Here is a 19,481-nt window from a genome sequence, read left to right as displayed (position 1 = left end):
GTCAAAGGCTTACAAAGTGTTTAGTCGCCCTCAGAACCACCACCGAGCCAGATATACTGGTTAGAGTGGTTTCTTGATAATACTCTTTCCCAAACAATCCCTACTTCTGTCTTCCTGATCCTAGCTTGTTGATCAAGATACCTGTTCTTCAATCTCCCAATTCTTCCTCTGGTAAGGTTTATCTGAGACAAGTAGAAGAACTACTCTCCTTTCAACTAACCCAACTGACCACTGATCTATCCAAAATTCAGTACTTATCCAAAATTCGGTGCTTACTACATAGTAGGAGATAGTAAGGATTTGCTGAAATAAATTAATGCTTGACAGGAAATGAATTTTTACCTTTGGATGAGAAAGCAGGCAGGGAAAAAAACAAAAACAATCTTTTTAAGTACTATTTAATAAGTATAAAGCCAACCTTTTGTGGACTGTTGAACACACCAGGTAAACTTCAGAGCCTACAAATTCTTCTCTGTTTTATGAGGAAAATGGAGTATGTGTAACCTGACCTCATTTTACACTGCGTAGCATTTTTTTCTCCATTTTCTCTTTCAACAGTAAGTGCTATATAATATCCATTAAAGCTCCAGCATTTTCTGCAAGATACTCTTATTGCTGATTAACTATTCATATAGTAGAAAATGGTTTGCTTGGCTCTTTACAACTTTTTCCATTCCATTATCAATATCAAGTCACAGTCCAACAGCCACATAACTCCAGTATGATACTATGTATATGAATGAAACAGTGTGGCAGATGAGAACAGTATTAACCCATTTTAAAAATACAGTGCAGATACAGATATATATATATATATATATATAGATAGATCGATCCTAAAATTAATTTGCTACAAGTTACCCTAATAGAATGAAAACATTACTGCACATTCAAAGATACTAAAGATGTTAGATCCATTATTAGGTAGTTGTTCAGGCAATAGCTGAATCCAACTTGTTTATTTTGAGTAGTAGTTCACATCCATTCTGCAGCCTTCCTAGATACTTGTGACCTGAAACAAATTTAGGATTCTCTTCCAAATGCCTCTTCAGTACTTCAAAAAGCTTACTGCTAGAGACACCTCTTCTATCTCTAACGCATTTCTTCAGTCCAATAACTGATTCCCAAGAATGCAGTTCTAATCAACCATCCCTACATAATTACAAAGAGTCTTTGGGAAACTCCAGAAGAAAATGCAAAATACCAGATTTAAGAGTGAAAAAAAAGAGGCATTTAATGGACGGCGGGGGGGGGGGGGGGGTTGGTGAATCCAGTTAACCACAGACTTTTGATGCCTCCTATTTAATGTCTATACATAGCACATGATAAATGCCATTCTATTCCTGAGAATAACTGAAAAGTACACATGTTCAACTGTATCACCATGATGAAATATTTGTGCCTGGAAATATTCACATGAGATAGAAGTCATTTGGTCCAAAAGTCTTTGGATAAAAGCTGCTCTGAGGGAGGAGGCCTTTTTAAGAGTTTTGGACTCACGGCCTTCTTTGATGACAAACAGACCCAGCTTTGTAAGCATGTACATTTCCACAGTTGCTCAGAAGCTCCACTAAACCAGGAAAAGACAACAGTAATTTTTTTATGCCTTTTCTTCATCATCATCATCATCATCATTTTTTTTTTAATTCCAGTATAGTTAACATACAATGTTATATTAATTTCAGGTGTACAATATAGTGATTCAACAATTCCAAACACCACCCAATTCTCATCACAAGTGCCCTCCTTAATCCACATCACCTATTTCACCCGTCCTCCCCATGCCCCTCCCCTCTGGTAACCATCAGATTGTTCTCTATAATTAGGAATCTGTTTCTTGGTTTGTCTTTCTCTCTTTTTTTTCCCCTTTGCTATAAGTACCCTAATAGAATTAGGTTTGTTCTTAAATTCCACAAACGAGTAAATTCATACGGTATTTGTCTTTGTCTTTCTCTGACTTATTTGCTTCACATGATACTCTCTAGCTCCATCCATGTCATTGCAAATGAAAAGATTTCATTCTTTTTATGACTAATATTCCTTTGTATATATAATACCACATCTTCTTTATCCATTCATCAATGGACACGTGGACTCTTCCCATGATTCGGCTATTATAGACAACGCTGCTATAAACATCAGGGTGTATATATCCCTTTGAATTGTATCCTTTGGGTAAATACTTAGTAGTGCAATTGTTGGATCATACAGTAGTTCTATTTTTAACTTTTTGAGGAACCTCCATACTATTTTCCGGAGTGGCTGCACCAGCTTGCATTCCCTCCAACAGTACAAGAGGGTTCCCCTTTCCCCACATCCTTGCCAACACCTGGTGTTTGTGTTGTTGATTTTAGCCATTCTGACAAGTATGAGGTGATACCTTATTGTAGTTTTGATTTGCATTTCCCTAATGAACAGTGATGTTGAGTATATTTTCATGTGTCTGTTGGCCATCTGTAGGTCTTCTTTAGAAAAATGTCTATACATGCTTTCTGCCCATTCTTTAATTGGATTATTCATTTTTTGGGTGTTTTTGTAAGTGACTGTAAGTAAACATACTGTCATTTTATGTCCTAAAACGATTTCAATCAACATGGGGTTGGTGGTAGTGCTGAAAATGCACCCCCAATTCAACTTTACAATGGATGTTAGATGGGGCACACCCCTATGTAAAAGGTCACACAACTGTCATGACATCCTATAGAGGAAAGACTTCTATGAAATAAAGATAGCAATGACACTTATTTGGCAAAACTAAGTAAATAGGATGGAGAGAGTGACTGCTAATGGGCAGGGGTTTCTTCTCAGGGGAGAAGAAAATGTTCTGGAATGAGATAGTGATGATAAATATCCATACTAAAATCCATTGACCTGGATGCTTTAAAGGGGTAGATTTTATGGTATGTGAATTAGATCTCAATGTTTTTAAATTAACAAATAAATATTAAGAAATAAAGCAATGGCCAAAATGACTAATAATATTCTGAAATGCATACACAATATTTTAGCAGAGCCATTAGCTGGGCCCACAAAGTTAAACAAGTCATGCAAAGCAAGGCTAATGCCCTGGTGATTCCAGAGTGAATGTTTCAGTACTGTGAAGAGCCTCAAACTCAACCCCCACAGTTTTATTCTTCCTCTGAGAAGCTGCCTTCTGAAAAATTCTCCATGGTTTTCTAACTATGCCCAGACAAAAGCACAGGAAACTAACTGAGGTCCATTACTTCCAAAAGTAGCCAGTCCTTCAGCCTTATCACCTTGTTCGATGGCAGAAGATGAGAGCCCCCAAAGTGCACCCAGCATTGTGTAGTCTTCCTCCACCATAGGATTTCTTTCATGTGCCTTGAGCTCTTTTCAATGTGGAATGCTTTTACAGAAGACATCTAAGAGGTCTGTGCAGCTGAGTCAATTTCCTTTTCTTTTTGTACAATGGACAACTTTTGGGTTTTAATGGACTTCTATAATATGGACAAATAAAAGCAAAAAACACATCACCTATTTGCAGAGGATGATCTACGAGATCACTCAGCCTATTCATGTCCAAAGGTAACAGTCTATAGGACTAAAACCCTTTCCAGGAGAAGTGCTTTTTAAAGCGTAAGAAAATAAAAGGGTGTAATAAGGCCAGCTATAACTGTCAGCCATAGCTATTAAGAGTTTACATAAAGCCATGCATGAGTAGCTTTGAATGTCACTAAAGAGAAAAACAATTTTTTTCCTGAAAACTGAAGGATAATGGCAAGAAGGGACCATGAGTGGGGCTTCTAGGATACCAGTGAGTATGTCCCTTGAGTGTTGAAGGCATGAGTGTGTTTAGTTTGTGAAAATTCATCAAGCTGTAAAATTATGACATGCGCTCCTTTGAATGTGTGTATGCCCTAAGAAGTAAAAAAGTAAAAAGGGGAAGTAGAATTGCTGAATAACTATTAAAGACTTCATTAGTGTCTTAACTAAAACATAAAGTTTAAGAGTAAGGACAGTGATGATGATGATGATGACAGCTAACTCTTAATAAAGCACAATGCCAAGCTAACCCCTTTACATACACTTTATCTTACCATGAGATAATATATTCTCATATTCTAAGAAAAGCCTGGCCCATGTGTGCGCTATAAATATGTCTACAACCCAATATCTAACAGGGACAGGTATAACTGGATATTTGATTCCACTGTAAATTACCTTCAAGTGAGTCTAAATCCCCTATACCATCAAGAAGGATGGGACCTCTTCACCTGACACACACCCACACCCCAAGGATAAGCAGGGAGTTCAAAAACAAGCAAACTTTTCCTGCTATTTCTCTACTTCCTCTCCGCCCAGGGGGCTTTCATGAAAGCCGGACTAGAGAAACAACTATTTCCAACCCAAACATCCCTCACCACTCCATGCACTCAGGCGGCTGTTCTAGTTGCCTCTTATAATTCCACAAAAGTCTGGCTAGGCTTGCAATTCTTTAAGCACATTTTGAACATAGATCCAAAGGAGTCTTGGCCAGGAACAAGTAAGAAGCAAAAGAATGAGCAGTTTCCTTTTTGTATCCTGAAGACTTAAGACCAAATCCCCACTAATTTAACTTCAGGGGCTAATGATTTTATTATAATGGCATTATATTATAATAAACTGTCAGCTACTAAAGTTTAAATTTTGAAAAACCAGTTATCAAGCACCTTCTTTTGCTAGACACTACAGGGTTCTTTACATCCTTTATCTCAAATTAATCTCCAAAATAGCTGACATTTCCTGTGCCTACTATTTGTCCAGCACCACTTTTTAAGTGTTTTACATTTATTAATTCATTTAATGTCCTAACAGCCCTATGAGGTAAATACTGATACAATTATTCTCATTTTTCAAGTGAAGAAATGGAGGTCTAGAAAAGGTTGAGAAACTTACCAAAGGGCACAGAACTAGAAGTAGCTGAGTGAAGATCTGAAGCCAGGCAATTAGGTGTGAGAGTCCACAGCCTTACCCACTGTACTCTACTGCCCTTCACCACCAGTGAAACAGATATTACCCCCTGGCAGAGAAGTACTCTGTACTGAGTTCAGAGTACACAAGTAAATTATATACTTGCCCAAGGTCAGACACCTAGTATAGAATGGGCCTGGATTCAAATCTAGGTCTACAGGATATCAAAGCCCATGCTACTTTCATTCTCCTCCTGGCTTACTGGACTTAGTGATAAAACAGAACTGACACCTCGCTTCTCTGCAGGGAACAGAGGATTGAAAGGAAGCCTTCTAAAGCACATTCTCCTAACACCTCTGCTGGCTTCCTCTAAGCTTCGGGATCTTTCGTATAATACTGTTTGCTTTTTTCAGAGTTTACATGGTTTTGGGTTTTTTTTTTGTTGTTTGGGGTTTTTTTTGTTTTGTTTTGTTTTACAGCAGAAAGTGGCAAAAAAAAAAAAAAGAATGCAATAACAAGAATATGTTAGCTATAAGAAACTGCAATACAAAATAAAACCAGGGAAAGCATTTTTCGCCAGTTTACTGCAGAAAATTCATAGTAAGCAGAGAGCAACTAAGCCCTCTTATTATGGGTTATGCACCAAAAAACAGAAGAAAATATTTTTTCATACCTTTTTATCTTACCAGGCAGAGCCTTCACTGTGTCATTCAAGTGTTTTGGATGTGTTTGAGAGAATTTCCAGGCCCAAAGCCCTTAAAGTCCTCAAGATAGGTTTTCTGCAAAGTCTGCTTCCCCAGGATAGGGCATGGTTTCTCTGCCTTGGCACTACAGACATTTGGACTGGATAATTCTTTGCTGTATGGGACTGTCCTGTGCATTGTAGGATGTTTAGCAGTAGCTTTGGTTTCTACACACTAGACACCAGTATTACAACTTCTCCCATGCCAGCTGCAGTTGTGACAATCAGTTTGTCTCCAAACATTACAAAAAGTCCTCTAGGAGAGAAAAATCATCCCATGTTGAAAAACATTGGGACAGGTCTCCAATTCTAATAACTCAAATTATTCTTACTTTTGGCCCCCTCTCACTTTTGTTCTTATTTGTATGATTCTCATCTGTACTGGTTGCTTTATAAACATCTTTATTTGTTTTACATATTCAAACAGGGACCATGTTTATACTTTTACATCTCCCACAGCTGCAAGTAATTCATTCTGTTTAGAGGGCTCAACAAAGTGTCAAGAAATCCAGGTGTTCCTGAAAAAAAAAAAAAACACAATAACTCTGAACAAAGGGTATATGGGAGTTTCTCGTACTAGTTTTGCAACTTTTCTGTAAGTCTGAAATTATATCAATATAAAAAGTTACGAAAATATTTTTAGAAATGCAAGAAAATTATTTGCAAATCCTAACATCTGGTAAGGGGTTAATATCTAGAATATGAAGAACTGCCAAACCTCAACAACAGCAACAAAAACAAATAACCTGGCTAAAAAAATGGGCAAAAGACTTGAATAGACATCTCCATGAAGATGATACACAAATGGCCAACAAGTACATGAAAATATACTCAACTTCCTTAATCATTACAGAAATTCAAATCAAAATCACAAGATGTCACTTCACACCGATTAGGATGGCTACTATTTAAAAAACAGAAAATAATAAGTTTTGGCAAGTATGTAGAGAAGAAGGAACCCTTATGCACTGTTGCTGAGTGTAAAATAGGGCAACCACTAAGGAAAATAGCATGGTACTTCCTCAAAAAGTTAAAAATAGAACTATCATATGATCCAGCCATCTCACTTCTAGGTATATATCCCAAAGAACTGAAAGCAAGATCACGAAGAGGTCTTTACACACCTGTGTTCATAGCAGCAGTGTTCATGATAGCCAAGAGATGGAAGCAACCCAAACATCCAATGACAGATAACTGGATAAACAAAATGTACATAACACACAACAGAATATTACTCAGCCTTAAAAGGGTAGGAAATCTGGGGCAAGTTGGGCATCCAACTTTGGCCAACTTAGGTCATGATCTCACGGTCGGAGGGTTCCAGACCTGCGTCAGGCTCTGTGCTGATGGCTCAGAGCCTGAAGCCTGTTTAGGATTCTGTGTCTCCCTCTCTCTCTGCCCCTCCCACGCTTGCACTCTGTCTCTCTCTCTCATAAATAAATAAACATTGGGGTGCCTGGGTGGCTCAGTCAGTTGAGTGTCTGACTTCAGCTCAGGCCATGATCTCGCGGTTCGTGAGTTCGAGCCCCCACATCAGGCTCTGTGCTGACAGCATGGAGCCTGGGGCCTGCTTTGGATTCTGTGTCTCCCTCTCTCTCTGCCCTTACCCCCATTCATGGACTGCCCCTCTCTCTCAAAAATAAACATTTAAAAAAATTTTAATAAAAATAATTTTTTTTTAAAAAAGGGAAGGAAATCTTATTGCATTCTACAACATGGATGAATCTTGAGAACATTTTGCTAAGTGAAATAAGCTAGTCACAAAAGACAAATACTCAATGATTAATTTAAGAAACATTTATGGGGTACCCACTCTGGATAAAACACTGAGGTAATATAGTATATCTGAAAATAGGCATACAAGAACTGAAGAGTCAAGATAGGCATAATGCTAGCCTAAACATTCATAGCCATAACTTTTACCCAATTTCAAGAAAGTAAAAATGTTTTTCCACTCAGATTCAATACTGCCAATGGGGAATTTAATCTAATGCTTGAGGAAATATGTTTTCATCCTGAGACCTCAACTTTCTCTGAAATGATGATTAGTGATAACTGCATGAGTGGGGGGGGGGGGAACCCACAAAGCAGCTTCTGTTTCCCAAGGTTGGAGGAGCTGAGCCAGAGGTAGCTAATGGTGTTCACTGTTAAGAACTGAGTTACTATGGCTTTCAATATGATCCATAAAGCTCCCCAAAGTAGAAAATGTCCATTTTGTACATGAGAACTCTATAAACTCCACATGTTGGATATTTTCTAAATATGCCATTTAACTCAAAAATTAGTATAATAGAGGAAACAAATATATTTTGATGACGTTACATAAAATAAAATAAGGTTGATGATTTCCTTTCGTTTCTAAAGTATTCACATACTATCAGTAAACTGTTTTCTGTTCATAAAATTTATTGATGCCGCTCTTCATTGAGTACAAACCAAGAATATTTGAGTTCTAAATCTTAAGTCTATGAATCACTGTTTCCACCCCCAGGCAGCTGAAATTGTTCATTTATATCTCCCCACTCTTTGATACTCACTAAATACTATGTACAATATTATTCTGCATGATGCTTTTGGGAGGGAAGCTATAGATGGAACTTTTTTCAAGTGAGCTCTAGGAAGTGTTCTTTGGTACTTGCATTTGAAAACTGAGGCATGACTAAAATCCTATAATCCATAACACCACTAACCAAATAAGTGAACTACCTTTTGAAGGTCACACTGAGTTAAATCTGAAAATGTTGCCTACTTTCCTTGAGAGCAGCCTACTTTCCCACAATTCCTGCCTTACAACCAGAAATAGAGTTGCCTGTCAAACAGATGAAAACCACTTGCCTAGGCTATCCTGCAGAATTCTACATACTTAATTTGTGTTTCCCTTGGTCTTTATTCAAAGGGCTTCTGGACAGACTCTATACCTCATAAGCCATGAAAGTTGATAAAAGAAACAAAGAGAGTAAATGCAAGTGAGTGGTATAAATAAATTACTTTATCTCCTCAACTTGATTCCATTCCCATGTACTTGAAACATTTATTACAGATAATCTAAAGTGTTAGATACCTCAGAGATGACCCCCATAGGAATGCCTTGCCAAACCAGCCCCACAAAAGGCAGTGTGCTACAGAGAAGAAGAGGGCTTTGGAATCAGGCAGACATGGGAAATATTTTAATCCCAGGTCTGCCACTTACCAGTTGTGTAACCCTGGGCACACAATAGTCTGAGCTTCAGTTTCCCCAACTGTAAAATGGGATGACAACTGCCTCAAAAAATCATGAGGATTCAGTGACAGAGAATCAATGAAAGCATCTGACATGTTGCATGCACTCAAAAGCCAGAATGAGCAGAGCCCTTTGGTTTTCAACACACTTAAGAGATCAAAAATGCAATCATACAACTTGATGTTTTAGGCATCATTCTTCACAGAAATACTGATAGGCATTGTTATTATTAAGATGCAAGCATCTGGGACAGTTCAAGCACACCACAGGAACTCATCAGAGGTATGAAACTCAAGGAAGCTGAACTCTGGTTGGAGAGAAGAAGTACCTTGAAAATGAACAATAACACAAAATGTTCAATTGCCTGTCACAGACGATAAGTTCAAAGGAAGGAATGATTACTTAAAGTTGACACGACCAAGCAAGAATTCATGGAAGAGCTGGAAATTGAGGGGAGCCTTGAAATTAGGACAAGACAACAGGTATGGAAATAAGAATGAGAAATCTCTCCGAGAATGGAATAGAGTGGACAACGTAGCAGCAGTGGGTATATGTATCCATTGGGTATTCAGGGAATAATAGACCATTTTTGCTGTATCTCAGAGTTTTGTGTACAGGAACCACAGAAAATAAGGTTGAGTAAGATAAAGTAGTCAGGGATACCATTAGGGGAACCAAAACAACAAACAAATTTCAAAGAAATAAATCATGGTTGGTATAAATCACAGACTTTTTAAAAAAAATAAACAATGTACAACCCAGTGAGTTGAGAAGATTCATCTATCAGAGACATCAGTGAGTAGGGTGGACAGAAGAGGGACTAGAGACTAAGTGATCAGTTCAGAAGCCACCGTCACAATCCCAGCAGGAAGTGATGAAAGGCTGAATTAGCATGGTGGCCGTAAGACTATGAAGATGGAAACAGGGATGACAGGTATTATATAAAGTCTCACAGACTTAATGAGGAGGGAAGAAGCAAAGATGATAAAGTAGTTTCAAGAGTGGGAGACTGGGAGAATGACAGCACCATGAGAGGAAGGTACAAATCTGGGGAGGAAATTAATCTAAGGACACAAAAGGCAAATATGGTTTCAGACAGGTTATTTATTGAGGTAACATCCAGAAAGAAAATATTAAGTCAGCCTGGAAAGACATGATCTCAACATGGGAAGGAAAGCCCTATGCTCAGGTTGGATGGCTGACTTCATGGAAGCTGCTGGTACAAACAAAAAAACCAGCATGGAGCAAAAAATGCAAGTGTTGTCACCAAGGTGAAAAAGATGAGTCTTGACCTGGGTGGCTCAGTCGGTTGAGCATCCAACTTCAGCTCAGGTCATGATCTCACAGTTCGTGAGTTCAGGCCCCACGTCAGGCTCTGTGCTGGCAGCTCAGAGCCTGGAGCCTGCTTCAGATTCTGTGTCCCCTCTCTGTCTGCCCCTCCCCTGCTTGTGCTCTGTCTCTCTCTCTCTCTCAAAAATAAACATTAAAAAAATTTTTTTATTAAAAAAAAAAAAAACCATGAGTCTCAAGAAGACAGAGGTGAAGAAAGCAAGAACCTACAGAAAACTCTAAGGGCTGAAAACAGGTCATCATACATGGTTATGAGATCCCTGCAGACCTTAAAAAACAAAAACAAAAAACACATTCAAAATAGGTGTCAGGAGTTAAAAGGAAATGAGTGAGTCAGAAGAAAGCAGAAGAAGGGTCTACAGTCCATGTTTTCAAATGCACTTTTCTAAGAGAAGTCTCATTCAGATTTTTTTATCTGGAATACAAGAAAATTAAAGACTCTGATAATACAAACTGTCTTTAGTGGTGACAGGCCCTAACCCTTCTCTTCTGCTCTCCTTGTTTCACTTGATTTATTGGTTACTTTGTGCAACCTCTCAATACCTCTCATTTCTAGGCTGTACATATGAGCCTCTCTCCTTTCAGTAGAAAGTATCACTCCTACACCTCTTGCCTCTCTTTTTCGTTCACTTACATCATACAGGGAAAGACAAAACTCAGATTTTACTGGAAAACCAAGATTTGACAGCCATTCTTCTTCAATATTTTTAAAAGAAGGCCATCTTCCAAAAAGTACATAAAAAAGATATTCAGTGTCATTAGTCATTAGTAAAATGCAAACTAAAACCACAGTAAGAAACCACTTCACATCTACTAGAATGATTAAAATTAAAAAGACTGGCAAGGATATGGAGCAACTAGAACTCTCATATATCACTGATGGAAATGTAAAATAATACAACCACTTTGGAAAGTGGTTTAGCAGTTTTGGGTGTGGTTTTGGTTTTTTTGTTTTTTGTTTTTTTTTTAAGTTAACACACACCTACCATATTATCCAGCAATTCTACTCCTAGCTTATTTACCCAAGAGACATGAAAGCATATGTCCATACAAAGACTTGTACATGAATGTTCACAGTCAAAAACTGAAAGCAACTCAAATGTCCAACAATAAGTGAACAGATAAACAAGCTTTGATATATACATACAATACAATATCAAGTGATAAAAATGAATGAACCATTGATAGATGCAACAACATAGATGGATTTCAAAATGATTATGCTGAGTGGGGGAAAAAGCCAGAAAACAAAAAAGGAGTACATGCTCTACATTTCCATTTATGTAAAATTTTACAAAATGCAAACTAAGTCTATAGTGACAGAAAGCAGATTAATGGTTGCCTAGGGATGGAGGGAGGGACTAGAGAAAGACAGAAGGAAGGTATTACCAAAGGGCATAAAGAAACCTTGGACAGTGTTGGCTGTGTTCATTATCTTGATAGTGGTGATGGTTTCACAAATATATACAGAACTGATCAAATTATATGTATATTAAATATATGTAGCTTATTTTATGCCAATCATACCTCAGTTATTTTTAGAAACAGTTGAAACATCTGGCAAAATCTGAATATGGACTCTGTATCAGATAATAATATTGTAACAATGATCAACTTTTAACACTGAAGAAAGTGGATGTCCTAATCCCCATAACATAAAGTCACCATGAAGGCTGGGGATGAGGGCTTCTCTCTGGTAAAGTGGGTATATCATCTGGGAACATCTACTGTTATCCTATTTTTTACTAGATGTTCTCTTCATCACAGAATTCCCTCTTAAGCAATATTTCCAAAGTACATGCCTGCCTGTACTCTTTCACGTCTAAAACTGTTTGCATTACATAATCCTTTGGGGATAAACAACTTCCATCTGTATGTGGCTCTAATAGGAAGGTACAGAGAACTTCTCTGGCCACCGTCAGCTTCTCAGTTCTCTACCCATGTAATTTCTTCAGCAACAGCCACTTGGATCTCGTAGATAGTATTAAAAATACAAGCTTCCTTTCCAAGAATTCTTTGCTGCTCAAAGACTCTCACTCTTAGACAAACCTATGACCAGACATTTATCAAAAACAGTTTAGACCTACAGGCACCTTATCAGGTACACAGGAGGGATGCCAGGAAAATAGGAAAGGTCAGAATCCCCGATTGGTCTCTCTTCTGAAATCACTGGAATATAAAATCCCCCAGGGTCTCAAGCCACAGACAAGAAAGAAACAGCAAGTGTAAACTTTTTGTATGTATTTATGAGCATAAATTACCGGGCTGAGTGCCCATCTCCATATTCCCATCTGGTGTCAAAGATATGGCTGGCACTTAGATTAAAAATAAAGTTCTCAATATGGCATTATAATTATCTTTCTAAAATTGACTTTAAAAATAATCACGATAAATTAATCTTACCCCTAACTCCAAAAGCCACGTTTATTCTGTTTTGTAGCTTTAAAACTTTAACAAACTAAATTTTTCAAAGTGATCACATACAGAAATATACGAAATGCTCTTTAAAAGAAATAAAAAGTTCCTGTCATCAGCTGAAAATGTCAAAATATTCTTCAACTTCTTATTCTATTATCTTTCAGAAGGTACAGTGAAACAGCACCATTCGCAAATTTACACAAACCCAAGAAACTCTTTTCTTTTTTTTAATGTTTATTTTTTTTGACATTTTTAATTTAAATTTTTTTTTAATTTACATCCAAATTAGTTAGCATACAGTGCAACAATGATTTCAGGAGGAGATTCCTTAATGCCCCTTACCCATTTGGCCCATCCTCCCTCCCACAACCCCTCCAGTAACACTCTGTTTGTTCTCCATATTCATGAGTCTCTTATGCTTTGTCCCCCTCCTTGTTTTTATACTATTTTTGTTTCCCTTCCCTTATGTTCATCTGTTTTGTCTCTTAAAGTCCTCATATGTGAAGTCATATGTTATTTATCTTTCTCTGACTAATTTCACTTAGCATAACACCCTCTAGTTCCATCCATGTAGCTGCAAATGACAAGATTTCATTCTTTTTGATTGCTGAGTAATACTCCATTGTATATATACACCACACCTTCTTTATCCATTCACCCATCGATGAACATTTGGGCTCTTTCCATACTTTGGCTATTGTTGATAGTGCTGCTATAAACACTGGGGTGCATGTGTCCCTTTGAAACAGCACACCTGTATCCCTTGGATAAATACCTGGTAGTGCAATTGCTGGGTCGTAAGGTAGTTCTATTTTTAGTTTTTTGAGGAACCTCCATACTGTTTTCCAGAGTGGCTGCATCAGCTGACATTCCCAGAAACTCTTTTCTTATTTAAAACACTATAAGGGTGGCTGGGTGGCTCAGCTGGTTAAGCATCCAACTCCTGATTTTGTCTCAGGTCATGATCTCAAGGTTTGTGAGATCAAGCCCCATGTCAGGCTCTGCGCTGACAGCATGGAGCCTGCTTGGGACTCTCTCTCTCCCTATCTCTCTGCCCCTCTCCCACTCATGCTCACTCTCTCTCTCTCAAAATAAATAAATAAATTTTTATAAATAAATAAATAAATAAATAAAAAACACTATAAAACTATATTTCATATGCACACACTTTATTCTGTACTACACATTATTTGCGATATGTGGTTACATATTTATAACTATACATTCCTATATTTTACATGCACACACTTTTTCTGTACTATTAATTTCTTTGGATATGTAGTTATACATTTATAATTACATATATCTACAGAATAAGAGGTGGAAATCACAAACACTCTTCTTTATGGGCAATCTGAGGGATCTTACATTAAGATTTTGTCTCTGTACACTAATACAACCTAACCCCACTCAGTATGAAAATCTGTAAGCAGCTGAAGTTTCCTTACAAGACAGATAATAGAAACAGGGCAAGGATTTTCTGCACAGGAAATCCCAGATAAAATAAGGACAACCTTCACCAAAACCAGCAGAATTGCAAGGGCAAGATGGCTCCAGACTTCCCACTACTCTAGAACCAGGGGAAGAGATTCCTGTGTGTATCTTGCTAGGTCTTCACAACCTGCACAATCAGTATCTTGTACAATAGATATTGTGCTTATCGTTCAGACTAATGCTTTCTGGGACATTCCCATGAGATGGATCTAGTGATGATAATTTTTACCCAAAGAAGAAAAGACAGGGCTCTCCCCTGCATGTACTCAATGCACGTTAGTTTTCAGCAACACATCTACACCAAGTTCTAGTCCATCCTCGTGATCATGAATTCTCTTGATTACCATACCTTGAATATCCTTTCTTCTTTGGCTCTTACTTTACCTTTGGATTTCATCTTTCAGTAAAGAAACTTTAGCCCTATTATCCATAAACTGAAGCCATTTCACATTTCCCTGATCTCAAACTTTTTAAATAATCTCAAATATAGGAACATAAGAACACTCACTATCATGAGTATTACAGAACATTGTTCTGTTCTAGTTAATGCAATGAGGCAGGAAACAAACAAAAAAAAGTATAACAATTTAGGAAGCAGGAGACAAAATTATATTATTTGTAGACAATATGATTGCATATCTTTTAAAAGAAAAAAACAAAGTAGAGAGAATGAATCACCAGAAAAGCTACTAAAACTAAATAGGAAGTTTAGTCAGTCAGCATTTCTATAGACTAGTAATAAACAGTCAGGAAGACATAATGAAAAGATGGCCTCATCGTAATCAATTTATAGCAGCAGCAGCAGGATGAGCACTTCATCCTCACATACAGAATTTACTCCAAATGCATTCATTTTGGCCTCCAGAAACATCAGAAGACTTTAACACCCTCCCCTCTCACTGGAGACCAGACCACTGCCAGGCTGTCCCCCTGCAAAATGTGTACACAAATTTCAGCCCTCCCAGGAATCTCTTCTCTCTGGCCTGGAGTAGATCAGAATATTTTTAAACATAATAACAAAACTTATGATTCCTAATAATTAAGAGACAAAAATCCTACTGCATTTGAAGAAATTCATTGTCTAAAACAGGAAGATAGTAAAAGAGAAATGGGTAGCCAACAAAAGAACTGCTGTGATATTTCCACACTCATTAGTAGCCTTACCTGTACTGAACACACAGTCATGTATCACAGCAAAAAGCACCTTGTTGTTCTCCAAACACTCAAGCCCTTCTTTGTTGCCAGTATATACAGAACAGACAGAAAATCTGAATTAAAAAAAAACTACCTACTAATAGTTTCCTAAAACTTGTTGGGGCCCTAAAATACCAAATTTATACCTCAGCTCCCAGGTAAAGTCACCTCTAAGCCAATCCAAAAATAAGACGGCTTACCCTTTTATCAAGTCTTCTAAAGCTTTCTTTTTTCCCTCTTGTCAATGTTATATACTTTACAGCAACATTTTCCAATGAGTTTGCTAATGTGCAGACAAGAAATGTTCCAGGCCAGGTTCTCTGAACCCCCTCTCCAAGGCTACCCAACAACGATTCCCATTCCCCTTCTTCCTAGCTAACAAAATTTACTCCACCTATAGCCTAAGACTCTGACAATGGACATAAAAAGACAAAACTAACCAATCTGTAAAAATAAAGGGAAAGGACATTTCCTTTATTGCCAAAACAGCTCCTTACAAAGAGGAGATATTATTGATCATTTGGAAACTATTGTGTCTTTGGTAGAAATTACCTTATGTCTCCTTTCTTTGTGATGAGTGTTTCTCCTATAATTTGATGTACTTATTTAACATGAGGGGAGGAAGATTTTTGATTACCATAATCTTATTGACTTACAAATGGCAACAACTGAATTCTACTATATCTCTGTTAAGGGCAGACTAAGAAATAAATTTAAACCAAAGGGAATTAGTTCATATATAACGAATTTCCTGAGAGAAAGGACTATAGAAAAAAAAAAAAAAATTCTCCAGGGACAGTATGGAATCTCCTTGATGAAAGTGTTTAAAAATAGATTATTCATGTAGCTGTGAAGCCTTAGGCACTATATTTGAATTATATGACAATTCAAGATCCCTGCCAGGCCTATCTAAAGAGAAAATGTATCTTCTTTCTAAACAGAAATGTAGGAAACCTCTAAGTTTAAATAAAAGGGAAGCTGAAACTTCTTAATCCCAAATTCTGGGTCAATCATATTTATCATATACCTATGCAAACCAGTTGTTACAGCAAATTCACCTTATTATTCTAGGCAGCAAAAAGGTAAATAGTATGACCAAAAATTCTACTATGTCTCAATTTCTAGAAAATACAAGGGTCAGTAAGAGACTTATTTGGCCAGAAAATGTCCAGTGACTAATTAAACTGAAAGTTAAGTTATTTAATTAAAAGAAATTTGAAAGCACTTACTAGGTTAGAAAGAAATGGTATATACTTATCAGAATAAAACAGTTTTTGCCATATGGCAATTCTATAACTAAAAGAATATTTTTTAAAATGTTTTTAGATGAAAAACCTTATTGTCCAAGAGTAGTGCTGAATATAGACTGTTCTATTAAAAATACAATTTGAAATATTTAAGATGTATTGCTACAGGCCATTAAATCCCCACTCACATTTACAATGACTAAAGCCTGGAATATTCATCTTGAAAAGCAAATGCAAATAAGTGTGCACTTCTCCAGGGAAGTCATAAGGTTTGACGACATGATGTGAAATGGATAACTGGTCTTTGGTTTAGCAACTAAGACCAATAGATTATCTGTCAGCTGCTCAATACGGGAGCAGAACAAGGAGTGCGATAATGATGGATGGTATGGTAAAGAATGTGAGTCTCAGAAATACAGACTATTGCTATGGTGCCTTCCACTTCTATACAAATTAGAAAAAGGCACCCTTACCAAGTGATTGTGCCTAGCTTGGGAGCAGACAGTTCTTTTCTACATTAGAAATAGCGTGTCTCTATCTGGTATCATTGTACAATGAACATTTTATGTAATTATTTGCAGTAGCCCAGACTTACCTTCAGGGGCTCTGTGCCCAGTAGCAGACAAGAACTCCCTTGTCTTCTAGGAATGGAGAAAAGTAAGTAAGTCTCATTTTTAACAGACTCAACTACCAGAACCTTCCCTCATTCTAGACAAGCTGGAGGCAGCTACGGTTCCATTAAATTGGGTCCTATTCTCATTAAACAGAGAAAGGGAAAAAAATATTCTCCAGAAAGACCAAGTGATCAAAATTTTCAGATTTGCTTCTCAGATGTAAATTATTATACCTTCACTTTTTAAGCACAGCTTTTCCTAGCACAGATTTCAAGTTTATTGAAAGTATATCAATTTATCAATATGCCCAATTTTCTCTACACAAATATTTACTTAAAGTGCTTTGTAGAGAGGCCTATAATTATAAAAGAAAGCTACAAATGGTACTATAATGCCATCAACTATTTTTTTAAATGATGGCTTCCTTTGTTTTAAACTTTACCTTTGAAGATTCTTATTAAAAACAGATTATAACTAGCCATCACCAAAGCTTGGGCTTAACTTAACATTGGCTAAAAGTTAACGTTGGCTAATGTATTAGGTAGCCTTCTAGAATGGAAACACATGACTATCATCTATTCAAACTAAACATACCAACACAATATTGTAAACAAATGAAAAAAATAATATTTTGCTATTTAAAATTAAATAACTTGTTAATTTAGCAGTTGTCAAATCTGGCTGGCTCAGTCGGTAAAGCATACAACTCTTGATCTCAGGGTTATGAGTTCAAGCCCCATGTCAGATGCAGAGATTACTTAAAAAATAAAATCCTGGGGCGCCTGGGTGGCTCAGTCGGTTAAGCATCCGACTTCAGCTCAGGTCATGATCTCGCAGTCTGTGAGTTTGAGCCCCGCGTCGGGCTCTGGGCTGATGGCTCAGAGCCTGGAGCCTGCTTCCGAATCAGTATCTCCCTCTCTCTCTGTCCCTCCCCCGTTCATGCTCTGTCTCTCTCTGTCTCAAAAATAAATAAACGTTAAAAAAAAAATTTTTTTTAATAAAATCTTAACAAGAATTAAATTGGGGCACCTAGTGGCTCAGTCGGTTAAGCACCCAACTTCAGCTCAGGTCATGATTTCACCGTTCCTGAGTTCACACCCTTTATCAGGCTCTCTGCTGTCAGTGCAGAGACCGCTTCAGATCTTCTGTCCCCCTCTCTCTCTGCCCCTCCCCATTCCTGCTTTTTTTTCCCTCTCTCAAAAATAAATTTTAAAAACTTTTTAATTAAATTAACAATTGTTTACAGATTAGGAAATTATTTTAGTTCTAAAAAAAAAAAAAACACACACACACACCGCTTCAGTATAAAAAGAAATAATGCAAACACATACACACCACATTTATTCTAAAGTCAAGCCTTTAGTACTTTAAAGTAAAATAAAACCTAAATCATTTTTGCAAATGGCTATGTTGATGCCACCATAACTTCTATGCAAGCCTTTCATGAGCTAACAGGCAGAAGTGTTAGAGATTCTCTGCAGTGGGACAGAGATTCTGGCAGCAAAGAAGGGGAGTGGATGAGAATGGCTGCTTGCGAGTCAGCATCTGCTCTAACTTCTAAGCCCAATTTTTTTTTTAACTGCAGGACTTCCTTCGGTAAATAGATCTACCTACTGAGATTTCCAGCGTAGAGTTTCCAAGAACAATACCACATGCCACAGGGACACAACTGTCAGAATCAAATGAGAAACTCCAAGTCCTACTGAGCGACCTGAGAAGACCAGGCAATGTCCATCTAACAATGCTATCCACACTTCACTGTCGAAATTATGAGATTCGTGGAATTTAAACCAGAAGCTGAAAGCATAGGGTTTGAAGACAGATAGCTCCAAATCTGAATCCCACTTTCAAATTCTAGTTTCACCACCCACGAGCTACAAGAGACTGTGGATAAATTACTTAACTTCTCAGTACCTTAATTTCTACATATATAAATGGAGATATATAGTACCTACCTCAAACACTGTTATGATAATTAATATCAGATAATATATATAAAGTACCTTAAAACACTGCCTGGCATATTAAACATATTCAATAAATGTCAGCCATTATTATTATTATTATTATTATTACCAATAACGGTGGTTTCTTTATTTATCCTCTGATCCAGAAACTCTACTTCTGGAAATCCACCTACAGTAGATTTCTACAGTAGAAACACCTGCACAAACTACAGTAGAAGCACAAAATTATTATAATTATAAAAATATATAAAAATTATTATTATTATTATTATTATTATTACAATGTTATTTACAAAGGTGAAAAGTTAGGGGAACCTAAATGTA

At 37.1% G+C, this 19,481-nt stretch overlaps 1 protein-coding gene and 1 long non-coding RNA gene across 4 annotated transcripts in view; both read right to left on the bottom strand.

Moving 5' to 3' along the window:
- The window catches only part of PPM1L (protein phosphatase, Mg2+/Mn2+ dependent 1L), a 293,098-nt gene that overhangs the window by 264,842 nt on the left and 8,775 nt on the right, over positions 1-19,481 (bottom strand). The window lies entirely within an intron of this gene.
- Positions 1,262-19,460, bottom strand: LOC131512107 (uncharacterized). 2 transcript variants are annotated; one of them, XR_009261966.1, is made up of 3 exons: positions 19,267-19,460; positions 17,172-17,217; positions 1,262-6,171 (listed from the first exon to the last, which is right to left on the bottom strand). It is a non-coding gene; the product is annotated as an uncharacterized LOC131512107 (long non-coding RNA). The 2 variants fall into 2 exon arrangements; XR_009261965.1 differs by lacking the exon at positions 19,267-19,460 and having other exon boundaries at positions 17,172-18,383.

This window comes from Neofelis nebulosa, chromosome 5 (assembly GCF_028018385.1).
Source record: "Neofelis nebulosa isolate mNeoNeb1 chromosome 5, mNeoNeb1.pri, whole genome shotgun sequence".
Classification (NCBI taxonomy): Eukaryota; Metazoa; Chordata; class Mammalia; order Carnivora; family Felidae; genus Neofelis; species Neofelis nebulosa.
The sequence above is the reverse complement of the archived record's forward strand: the minus strand, read 5'-3'. Positions and strand labels throughout refer to the sequence as shown.